The sequence below is a fragment of the Nomascus leucogenys genome, chromosome 10, assembly GCF_006542625.1.
Source record: "Nomascus leucogenys isolate Asia chromosome 10, Asia_NLE_v1, whole genome shotgun sequence".
Classification (NCBI taxonomy): domain Eukaryota; kingdom Metazoa; phylum Chordata; class Mammalia; order Primates; family Hylobatidae; genus Nomascus; species Nomascus leucogenys.
Genome location: NC_044390.1, coordinates 72,847,259 through 72,859,868, shown reverse-complemented (window position 1 = coordinate 72,859,868; position 12,610 = coordinate 72,847,259). Strand labels below are relative to the sequence as shown.

Sequence of the window (12,610 nt, the reverse complement as noted above, 5' to 3'; positions counted from 1 at the left end):
AGAGGCACATCAATCATCATGAAATGCCTGTTAAAATACAGATTTTTGCACCCAATACCGTTTACAGAATCAACACTCTGAGAGATGAAGCCTGAGAATCAACGTTGTAAACAAGTTCCCCCAGAGATTCTAATGCCCACTAAAAGTACCACCCTATTAAACCAGAAGTGAATCTGGATATTACAAAATTAAAACCCCATTTTCTATTCTATTGTCCTTTTTTAAAAAATGAATATTAAATGTGACGAAGACAAAAATTCTTGTATATCCAGCTTCAAGATTAGGATCCAGGCCGAATGTGGTGGCTTGCACCTGTAATCCCAGCATTTTGGGAGGCCGAGGCAGGCGGATCACCTGAGGTCAGGAGTTTGAGACCAGCCGGGCCAATACAGTGAAACCCGCTCTCTGCTAAAAATACAAAAATTAGCCAGGCATGGTGGTGCATGCCTGTAGTCCCAGCGAATTGGGAGGCTGAGGCAGGAGAATCACTCGAACCTAGGTGGTGGAGGTTGCAGTGAGCCGAGATCATGCCACTGCACTCCAACCTGCGCAACAGAGTGAGACTCCATCTCCAAAAAAAAAAAAAAAAACTAGGATCCTAAATGGTCGATAGACAGGGAGTTTCAAGGTTAAAGTTCTTTCTACTCTCCTTCACCCATACATAAATAGTCTGTGTTCTTATTTGCCAATGCTAAACAGAAGCCTTCCTATGTGATTATTTGTTGTCAGGTATATCACATAAAATATAAGGTATAAATTACTCTATGTGTGGCTTCTTATCAGCTTTGAGTGTACACATTTTCAGCCTCAATGTGAAATCAGAGTTTGCTTCTAAATGGTATCTGGATATACAGAATTTGTAAAGAAATCTATCCTCTTTGTTTAAGAGAAGATATCAATGTAATTTTGCCTCATGCAGATTCTGTCCTTTTTTTTTTTTTTTTTACTTTAACTACATTAAAAACCTTTTTTTTTCCAGTACAAAATGTGAATCCATTTCACGAGGAAGAGCTCACTCAAATTTTATATGAGGGGAGACCAAGTTTGATCTTGCTGAGAGATCCTTGTTCTGTAAACCCTGTAAATAGGAGTGTGAAGGGAGAAAGCCAGAAATGGGTTTTAATATGGATGTGCAAAGAGGTTCGAGGAAAAGAAATCAAACCGTCCATGTTTATCTGCTCCATCTACTTTCTGCCTGTAATTTATGCCATAGGTTAATTCCTGGGAAGTAGGAAAAAGACTCACCTTGTACTACAGTTAAATCTTGTGGAGAATAAGTAAAATTCCACACATATTCCAAAGTAATGTAAGAGCAGAGGCCTCTTATTTTGAAGAGGAAATAGGCCTCCTAATAATGCTGCACACAGATGTTTAAGCATCAGAGAGGCATGGACTAGTAAATCCTTGGAGCGAAAAGGTGCAGAGAGAGAAATCACCCAGTCCAGAGGAAGAACATGAACCCTGGAGTGGAGAGGAGTCCCTCCCAAATTTACAGGGCAAGTCAGTGGCAGAGCTGGTCTAGAAACTGCACCCCTGACTTCTAGCCCCTGCCTGATTCTGTGCGCCCATGTAAGCTCCAAAGGACGCCAGTCACTATGTGGTCCCAGTCAAATCTTTTATGTGCTTTGTACCATGGCTGACCCAAAAAGAATCATCTCATCATTGCCCTTCCCCTCCCCTCTGCAAAAACAAACAAACAAAAAAACAACCTTGTGGCTTTGTCCTTACTAGGCAACAATTTCATTACACTTTGTCGTTTAAGTATAAAACAGCCAGCCAACTTATAAGGACGGAAATACACATCCCTGGTCTAATTCTTGCCTCCAGCCTTTCAAAGCTCAAGGCCTGGCTTTGGGGTAGGAGGGTCCATGTGTGTGTGTGTGTTTGCACGTGTGTGCATGTGTGTGTGTGTGTGTGTGGCGGGGGATAGAAAGCCCATCACGTATACCTGGAACACAGCTTCGATCCACATCTTTCTCAGCCCAGTAAAAAACTTGTAGCCACTAAAGCATCTGAGCACTGAAGCATCTTAACCACTAAAGCATGTGGGGCATTGTCATCTGACCCCACTGCCATAGGCCCCTTTTTACAGATGGCTGAATACTTTCTCAATGAGGCCATTGCACTTGCCCTGAGGGGGAGGACCTCTCATCACTCACCTGCTACCATTCTTTTCCAGGGCCCAGAACAATCCCAGGGGTCTTAACTACGGGCTCTAATTGGGCACATCAGCATCATGAGTAGGACTCCTCAGGTAAGAAAGGGGCATATTTATGTTTCTTATCATGCATCTACAGGAAGGGGCTGGAAAGGACTCAACAGCCTATGAAAACTTGTATGGCAGATGGGGAGGAGGGATGAGGGGAGAAACAAAAAATAATATGTAGCACTTTATCCAACCATTTTATAACAAGTTGAAATCAGGCTCCTTCCAGAATGAAATGGATCCTCCAGTCCCATAATTAAATTGGGAAAATGAAGCCATTTCATGCCTTTGGCTCCTTTGATCATTGTTATTTCTGTGACTAATGTGTAACTGGAGCTGCTTTTTCTGGGGCATGAGCCTCGCCTGGGCAGCTGCTAGGAGAGTGTGGCCTGGTCTCCTGTTGTCAGCGCAGGCTGACGGCACGGCCAGGGCTCAGCAAGGTCAGGTTAGTCTCAGCCAAAGTGGACCAGAAGAGATGCACCTGCACTGACAAACAGCTATCTGTTCCCATTTGCCTCTGACTGCATTTCTCCAAGGCCTCCCTTGTCCTGGAGAACTCTTGGGTGGGAACTGGTGTTTTTTTCCCTTGAAAGGAAGAGATAGAGGACATATCAAGAGATAGGAGCAGAACATTGCCTCTCAAATTGTAAAGGTGACTTCTGAAGCCCATCATTTTAATTTTCCCTCCCCTTCGTCCCTCGTCAACTTCTATTCCTGCATCCTCCCTAACCCCTCCATGCGTGCATCACACACACATACACACACACATACACTCACACTCACACGCTGGGCACAGCAGGCATGCAAGCACAGTTGGGAACTCTGTGAGTCCTTCTATAAGGAAACTCAAACTAAAAAGTAAAATCTATTAATACGACTCCCTCCTCCCCATTTCCTATGGAATTTGCTCTTGCGGATTCTCTAGAGCGCCCTCATGTGACGCCTTGTTGTAATAGCATTCAAGACTTTGGAAGGATATAAGAATCTGTTGAAACACTGTATCACCACAATTCAAAATATCACTTTTCTGGATGAATAAGGCCTAGTATTTGATAGCACGAAATGAGGACTGTAGTCAATAATAATTTAATTGTACATTTTTAAAAATGCCCAAATTATTTAAATTTCAGAAAGAGATGGGCCCTTCAGGGAGAGGAAGGCTTGGCTGTCTTAATCTCCAGGAGCTCTGTAGAAGAATGACAAGACAAACAGCTGACTTTTTTCCAATTTTTAACGGCTACTTGTGGACCAAGGTGACACTTAAGAATCCCAAGAAGCTCCATCCATAAAGGGAGTCGGTATCCTTCCTCCAATTGTAAACCCCAGCACTCTCATTGAACACACTGGCCATGCCAAAAGTTCACACACTGGCCACGCAAAGAGCTCAAAGAGATCCGTTCAGTACCTGGGAAGGCATGATCACTATGGGGAGAATCAGAATCCATGCAATCGCCAGGTGGCCTTCAAAGAAGCCTCCTCCAGAAGGTCCGGAATCCCATCTAGAGACATTTCTGTCACTCTTCTCAAGCCACCTCATCATCTCTCTCTGCAGTTGAACTGCTGATGTTTCTGAGATTGTGGGTTTGTTCAAAATGAAGCTTGGCAGAATCATAATTTATAGGCTAGTATTTTATAAGTAGAGATAATTCATGACTTAGAATCTTATGAATAAATTGCTCCTGTTTTATTGCTCGCTCTGTGTGTGTGTGTGTGTCTGTGTGTGTGTATAACTTTTCTTTTTCCACGTTTACCTCTTGAGTGGACCCATGAAACTGAGAAGTACTGTGTCAGGTCTTGAGATAGCACAAGCCTTCGCCACCCCTGTAAATGTGTGACATATGTCTAGGCAAAACCCTGGCAGGTCTCCAGGCAGTCCTTCTGAGTTAGGGCTCTGAACACTCTCTCTTAAAGCCCTAAGCTGTGAACACAGCTTTGAACTGGACAGAGAAAGACCAAGTCAGAGGGGGAGCAGCTGTGTCCTTCTCTCTGCTTCCTTATAGACAGAATTGACCTCTGGGCCAAGTCTCATAAACTAATTGAAGAGTTCATATTCACACAGTGTTTCTCAAAATGAGATTCAGAGAACACGAGCATCAGAAACACCTGAAGTGTTTGTTGGACTTGCAGCTACCTGGGCCCCACTTGGTGCCTGTTGAATCAGAATCTATGGTATGAGAACCTAAGATCTGCATTTCCAATACACTTATAAGTTGAGTGTCAAGCACAGTAAAGTTTGAGCGGCCCGTCCCTTAATCTTTTCACATCCCCTCAGATTACAGATTTATATTTTAACAAAAGCCTTTATTTCCATAAGCCAACAGGGGAACTTCAGATACTGCTGTGGGGCAGCAGGGGAGATGTTATTAAGTAAGCAAAGGGAGAAGGGCTTCCAGCGCCTCTTGATTTTTTTCCGCAGTGGTAGCTGCACATGCAGCTGGTCTGAGTTAACCTTCTATGTCCTACCCCTGTGAGTGCACCCCAGAGCTGGAGCACGCATTGAAGTCGGTGGGTGGGGGGGCCCCTACCTGGAAGGACCTACCTGGAAACTGGATATCTAGTTAGAGGGGGAGAAGGGACTGTCAGAGAGTCAGCTCACCTCTAGAGGGCGGCAACTCAGATAAGAGGAGCTTGTACTTCCCGTCTCTCCTCCCTCATCCCTTTCTGGTAGGGAAAGTTTGTTCAAGCTACCGCTGTATGCTTCGGTTTTCTCTGAAGAAAATGGAGACTAATATTTGTGCCTGCCTCAATAAATACATTTTTATTATAATTAATTTTGAAAGGTCCTGAGATGGTAGGAAGAGAACATCCTCAGAGGCAGGTGTTGTGAACAGTGGATATGAAGTTGCATGGAAAATCTTCCACATGCTCAGTCCACTTCCAAGGGAAAAGGAATGTCTGGTGGGAAGTGAAGAGCTCTGAGCCCCCGTCTTCTCTGCTCCAGCACCCACCATCCTCCTCTTCTGTTCCAGCCATGCGAGGCTTTTTTCTATTCCTTGAACCCAACAAACATTGCTCGTCTTCAGCCAGGATTGGGAAGCACTGCTCAATCCACTGCTGTATATAAATATAGCTCACGGGTTGGGACTTTTCAGGCAGGGAAAGGCCCGGGGCTCATTAGGAAACTGAGGCTGGTTTGGGATGTTTCCAGGTTGGGAAGGTTGTATGTAGGTTTTCTTCTGCATTGGGCACAGAGCATTGGATGGTCATTCTCATTCCCATCTTTGGCAAGGGCTGGGATGAAGTATGTACTGGTCGTTCCTGAGCAGCCTAACAGAGACGTGGGCTTGGGGAGGAGGACATTTTCCTTCCAGCAGGTGCTCAAGAGGACTCAAAGAGGTGATGAATGGAGCAAACAGAGCCTGGACTCCGTCCAGGTAGACAGGGCTTATACCCAAATCTGTCACTTACTAATTGTATGATCTTGGTTAAGCCTTGGTTTCCTCCTCTATAAAATGACTCTAAATAGTAACACCTTCCTCAGAGTTGTTATGAAGATTAACAGACATAAGGTGTGTAAACCAATTACACTGTGTCTAGTACACATGACTTCCCTGTTCATACTAACTATGGTGATTTGATGTTTGGGAGCCCCACTTTTTAGTCTTTAAGGTCTGTGTAAGCTCGCTCTCTTGTTTTATTTTTTATTTCCCCATTTATTCTCTATTCTCACTCCTGTTTCCTCCCATTTCCCTCTCCTGTCTTCCTTCCTGGGATTTCTTCTATGTCCTTAGATTATTTCCAAAAAACACAGAACTTGGTTTTGTGTGTATATTAAAGTTTAATATCCTTAAGTAGTAACGTGCTATAAATCGTTTTCCACCTTTTGCACTCAACACTAAGATTTTTAGAGGTATCCATATTATGGTTTGCCAACAGTTCTCAAATTCGCTATGAAACAGAATCACTTGGGAGCTTTTGAAAAATTTCAATACCTGGACCTCCATTCCAGTTATTCTGATTTAATTTGTCTAGGGTGTGGGCCAAGCCTCAGGTCATTCTAAAGTGCAGCCAGGATTGAGAAGCACTGCGCAATCCACTGCTGTATGTAAATCTAGCTCACAGGTTGGGACTTCTCAGGCAGGGAAAGGCCCGGGGTTCACCTTTTTCTGCCTCATCAAGTCTCTGCAGCAAAATCAGGTGATGACGACCCCAAGGACAGCGTTAAAAGGAAAAAGAAGAGAGAAGAAGGCAACTTGCAGCCTAAGGCATATGTAAGGAAGAGCAGAAATCAGAACTCCTACTCTGCCCTATTTGTCAGAGTCATGTTATTGATTCATCTGTTCGTCCATTTAACCACTCAGGATTTACTGAGCTCCTCAGACATTCTGCTAGGTGCAGGGAATACAACAGTGAACAGGATAGACAGTCTCAACACTCAGTGGCTTTCACACCTGTTAAAATAAAGCTTCTCAGGCCTCATTTTGAGAGCTTCTGACCCAGTAGGTACAGGGCTTGGCTCAGGAGTCTGCATCTTGAAAAACTGCAGCAGGTGATACCAATGCCTATGATCCTGGGAATCTTTTGTAGAAAATTGGTCTAGCCAATTTATGAGTCAGGTTGTTTTAAGCAGGCTTGGTAAATTTAGCCCATTTCTCCCTTTTCGAATTTTTGTTGAAATAGCAGAACCCCTATTTACTATGTGTCTTCAGCAGCAACTACAGCCTTAGAACTCTCTTCCTCTGACATGATACCACCAACAATTAATTCATTGTTGCTGGTGCACCCACATTATACAGTTGCTATACAGTCATGGTCACATTTAAGCCCTACCAAAACTCTGCGAGGTAGGTCTCATCCTTCACATGAGAAAACTGAGGCTCATGTTGGTTAAGTGATTTTCCCAAGATTATACCTCCAGGAATTAACCACATGTCCCTCTGCTTCAAGACCTGGGCTCCTCGCCACCATATTGCATGAGGCTCCCTAGAAGGCCGGGACAGTCTTTACTCATCCTGTTATCTCTTGGAATACCCAACTACACTAACAGATGGTTATTCCAATCACAATCACTGAACCAGTTATTAGCTGGATGCTACGTTCTTTCCATACACAAAGTATACAGAGGAATCCCTCTCATCTGGAGTTAACTGGCACTAGTAACTGGTTGGCTCATTGGAAAAATGTAGCTCAATCTGGGAATCATTAAAAGGTGATGTATATATACAGTAAGTATTTTATTTTAACCTGAAACATATAAATGTATATTCATGAACCTGACTTCTAATGTGGAGCCAAAGGGTTTTATTTTTTTCCACTTTAAGTTATCTGATTGGAGTTTCAGTACTCTTTCTAACATAAACTATACCCATAATATATATTCTAGAATTTATAATGTTTATTTTCTTAAAGTAGAGTAAAACATATTTGTACCTTCTAAATAAGCTATGTGCAAAATCCTATTAAGATACATAATTCAGGAATTTATTAAAATTTTAAATATACAGATAAGTTGATACGATGGCAAAATAAACACCAAAAACCCACTGCCTGAATTAAACAACTGTTAACATTTTGTCATATTTACCTTATTTCTCATGCTATTTTTAGAGCTGCATCTACATCCATTCATCTATCATCCCTCTATACATTGTTTTTTGCTAAATATTTGAAAATAAGTTGCAGACATCAATGCACTTCACCCATAAATACGTCAGCAGGTACCTCCTGAGAATCAGAACATGCCTCTATATCATTTTCACACCCCGAAAAATAATGGTAACTCTAAAATAACATCTGATATTGAGCATCCAAATTTCCCCAACCATCACAAGACTGTCTTTTAGAGGTCATTTTTTCTCAATCAAGATTCAGTCTTGGTTCATGCATTGCATTTGATGTTGTATTTTTTTGGCTCACCATTTTTTTTTTGATAGTGACTTTTGGAAGAGTTCAGACCATTTTTTAATATTCTGGATTGAACTGTTTTCTCATGGTATGTGTTTCTCTTTACCCTGTGATATAGTTTGGATATTTGTCCCTTCAAAATCTCATGTCAACATTTGATCCCCAACACTGGAGGTGGAACCTAGTAAGAGGTGTTTGTGTCATGGAGGTGGATCCCTTATGTATGACTTGTGCTGTCATTGCAGTAATGAGTGAGTTCTCACTATATTAGTTCTCATGAGATCCGATTGTTAAAAAGAGCCTGTCACCTCTTCCCTCTTCTAATCTTGTCAGAAGGTGCAGAGGGAGCTTGTCACATGGCTCCCTCTCTTGTTATATGACATGCCGGCTACCTCTGCACCTTCTGCCATGATTAGAAGATTCCTGAAGCCCTCACCAGAATCAGTTGCTGGCACCATGCTTCTTATATAGCCTGCAGAACTGTGAGCCAAATAAACCTCTTTTCTTTATAAATTACCCAGCCTCAGGTATTCCTTTCTAGCAACACAATGATCTAAGACACCCTGAATTCACTGTAAACTGGATTAAGGTTATAAGCTTCAGTAGATCCAGGTTGAATATTTAGGACAAAATTCTTCACTGGGAATGCTGGTACTTCATATGGCATTACATCTTCTGCAGGTATTTCTGGCAAATAAATATAAGCATTTATCTTAAGTATATACTTGGAAGTGAAATTTCTGGGTCATAGCATATACAAACGTACAGTTTTTTCAAGTGGTCATATCAGTTGTCACCCTTCAAATTCATCCTATGGAGTTCCAGTGGCTCCACGTCCTCACCAACATTTGAAATTGTCAGTCTAATAAGTTTGTAATGGTATTAGATTATGATTTCAATTTGTCTTTCCCTGATGACCTCGAGCTTATTGTGTGCTTATTGTTTAATTAGATGTAAAGTGCTTAATTCTTTTGCCCAGTTTTAAACTGGCATGTCTATCTTTTTAAATAAGTGATTTGTTAGATTAAACATGAGTCTGATTGTTGGTTATATATACTTAAAATATCTCCAACTAGGTGGTTTGCATTTTCACACACCAATAGTGCCCTTTAATGAACATAATTCCTAATTTTAATATACCCAAATTTATAAATGAATTCCATTTTGTTTAGTGGTTTCATATCCTGTTTCAGAAATCTTTGCCTATCCCAGTTATCATGAAGACATGTTATCTTATAAAAACTATTTTTTCTTACACATTGAGATTCAAAATCCATCTAGAATTAGTTTTTTTGAATATGATGTAGACAGGAGTCAATATTATTTTTTCCATGTGACCAAAACATTTTATTAAGAAGAGTACCCACTTTCCAGGGCTTTACCATATTCCCTTGGTCATAAATCATGTGTTCATGTATGAGTGAGTCTCTATCTGGACTTTATTTTGCTCCATTGGTTTGTCTATTTTTATGTCAAGAATGTCATGCTGTTTTAATTACTGTAGCTATAAAACTCTTAACATCCAGCAGTATATGAGGTCTAAACTTGTTCTTCCTCCTCAAGATTGCCTTGGTTGTTGGGGGAGGAGTTTGCATTTCCGTATAAATTTTCTAAAGCAACTTGATAATTTCCAATAAAAGCTACTGGATTTTTATTAAGATTGCATTGAAACTAGCTCATTTTGGGGAGAAGCCATAGTATCTCTCTGTATTTATTTAGATCTTGTTTAATTTCTCTTTATAATGTTTTGTAGTTTTGCTTAATTCACTATTGATTTTAATATGCGCAGATTACTTGAGATTTTCTAGGTACACAATCATAACATACATGAATAACAGTAATTGCTTCTTTTTGTATTTTTATGCATTTTATTCCTTTTTCTTGCCTTTATTGCACATGCTGGGCCCTCCAATACAATGTTGAATAGTGGTGATACAATGATGAGATATAATGATGATCAGTAGTATTTCTTCTTCAACCCCAGTCTTAGGAAGAAACTGTTCAATATTTTACCATTGAATATAGAGTTTTCAGTAGATTTCTTTTATAGATATTTATCAAATTAAGGAAGTTCCCTCTATTTTAGTTTGTTATGAATCTTCTTAAGTTCTGAACTGGTATTAAATGTTATCAAATATTTTTCTACATCTGTCAGTACGATCATGTGATTTCCCTTCTCTTTTCTATTAACGTACTGAACTTTATTGGTAACTTTCTAATGCCAAATCAACCATGCTTTTTTGAGAGAGAAAAAGCAACCTGGTCTTGTTGTATACTTTTTTGGTATATCATTTATTTATATATCTGGTTTAAAATACTATCATGGAACTTTAGATTAAGATGGCAGATAGGAGGCAGGACTAGCTTGCGGCTCCCGCTTGGAGAAGCAGAGCAGTGTGTGGAGACTCACATCACGAACTTTTGCACCAAGAACTACTGCAGGAACATACCAAGAATGCTGAGAGAATCCACAGACCTTTTGAAGGAACTGAATCACCACTGCAGGCTCCCTGAGACACCAAAAAACTCTGAGTCAAGTTGCTTTCTCAACAGGGAGGCTCATGGTCTGGAGCAAGTTCTCAGCCCTGGTCACCAGCTGCCTGGAAGTAAACTTGGTACAATTGGCGGGGTGGGGGTGGCGGGGACACAGCGAGAGTGAGACTGGCTTTTAGGACTGTGGGCTGCATGTCCCTGGGGACCTGTATGACTCAGCAGAGGGAACCATAATCCCCCTGTGAACATAACACCATTAGACTGGGAACCACACTCCCACCCCCCACAGCAGCACATCACGCCCTACCCAAGGAGAGATTGAGCCCAAACATGCCTATCCCCACCCTGACCTGGTGGTCTTTCTCTACCCACCCTGGTAGCCCAAGACAAAGGTCATCATCTCTTGATGGCTCTATGGCCCTGCCCACCACCTGAGAAACCTGAATACCTAACTAGGTATCCCCAGGGCAAGTTTGCATCCTCCCTATAGGATCACAGCTGATCTGCTCTTGAAAGCACCACCTCCTGGGTGGAGGCTAACCAACACAAAACCAGTGCATTAAACAAAAACACAACCAATGACCCTCACAGAGTCCACTTTACTCCCCTACTTCCTCCACTGGAGCAGATGGTGGTATCCATGGCTGAAGATCTGAAGATGGATCACATTACAGGACTCTTTGCCAACACTCCCGAGTACCAGTCTGGAGTCTGGTAGCTCCGCTGGGTGGCTAGACCCAGAAGAGGAAAAACAATCACTACAGTTTGGATGTAAGGAAGCCCCATTCCTAGGGGAAAGCAGAGAACACCATACCAAGGGATTACCCTGTGGGATAAAAGAATTTGAATAGCAGCCCTTGAATTCCAGATCTTCTCTCTAACATAGTCTACCAAATGAGAAGGAACCAGAAAAATAATTCTGGCAATATGACAAAATGAAGTTCTTGAACACCCTCAAAAATGATACCATCTCACCAGCAATGAATCCAAGCCATGCAAATACATGGAAATTAAATAACCTGCTCCTGAATAATTATTGGGTCAAAAATGAAATCAAGATGGGAATTTAAAAATTCTTTGAACTGAACGACAATAGTGACACAACCTATCAAAACCTCTGGAATTCAGCAAAGGCGATGCAAAGAGGAAAGTTCATAGCCCTAAACACCTTCATCAAAAAGGCTGAAAGAGCACAAACAGGCAATGTAAGGTCACACCTCAAGGAACTAAAGAAACAAAAACCAACCAAACCCAAACCCAGCAGAAGAAAGGAAATAACCAAGATCAGAGTAGAACTAAATGAAACTGAAACAAAAAAAAAAAAAAAAAAAAAAAAGACAAATAAAACAAAAAGGTAGCTCTTTGAAAAGGTAAATAAAATTGATATGTCATTAGCAAGATTAACCAAGAAGACAGAAAATCCAAATAAGCTCAATAATAAATGAAATGGGAGATATTACAACTGACACCAAAGAAATACAAAAGATCATTCAAGGCTACTATGAACACCTTTATGCACATAAACTAGAAAACCTAGATGAGGTGGATAAATTCCTGGAAACATACAACCCTCTAGCATAAATCAGGAAGAATTAGATATCCTGAACAGACAAAAACAAGCAGTAAGAGTGAAATGGTAATGTAAAAATTACCAACAAAAAAATGTCCAGGTCCAGACAGATTCACAGCAGAATTATACCAGACATTTAAAGAAGAATTGGTACCAATCCTATTGACACTATTTCACAAGATAGAGAAAGAGGGAACCCTCCCTAAATCATTCTATGAAGCCAGTATCACCCTAATGCCAAAACCAGTAAAGGACATAACCAACAAAGAAAACTACAGACCAATATCCCTGGTGAAAATAGATGCTAAAATCACTTAACAAAATACTAGTTAACTGAATCCAACAACATATCAAAAAGATAATCCACCATGATCAAGTGGGTTTTATACCAAAGATGCAGGGATGGTTTAACATATGCAAACCAAAAAATGTGATATAACACATAAACAGAATTAAAAACAAAAATCACATGATCATCTCAATAAATGCAGAAAAAG

General features: G+C 40.9%; 1 pseudogene; it reads right to left on the bottom strand.

The window, feature by feature from the left end:
* Positions 1–350: 350 nt before the first annotated feature.
* Positions 351–12,610, bottom strand: part of LOC115837040 — a 199,114-nt pseudogene continuing 186,854 nt past the window's right edge.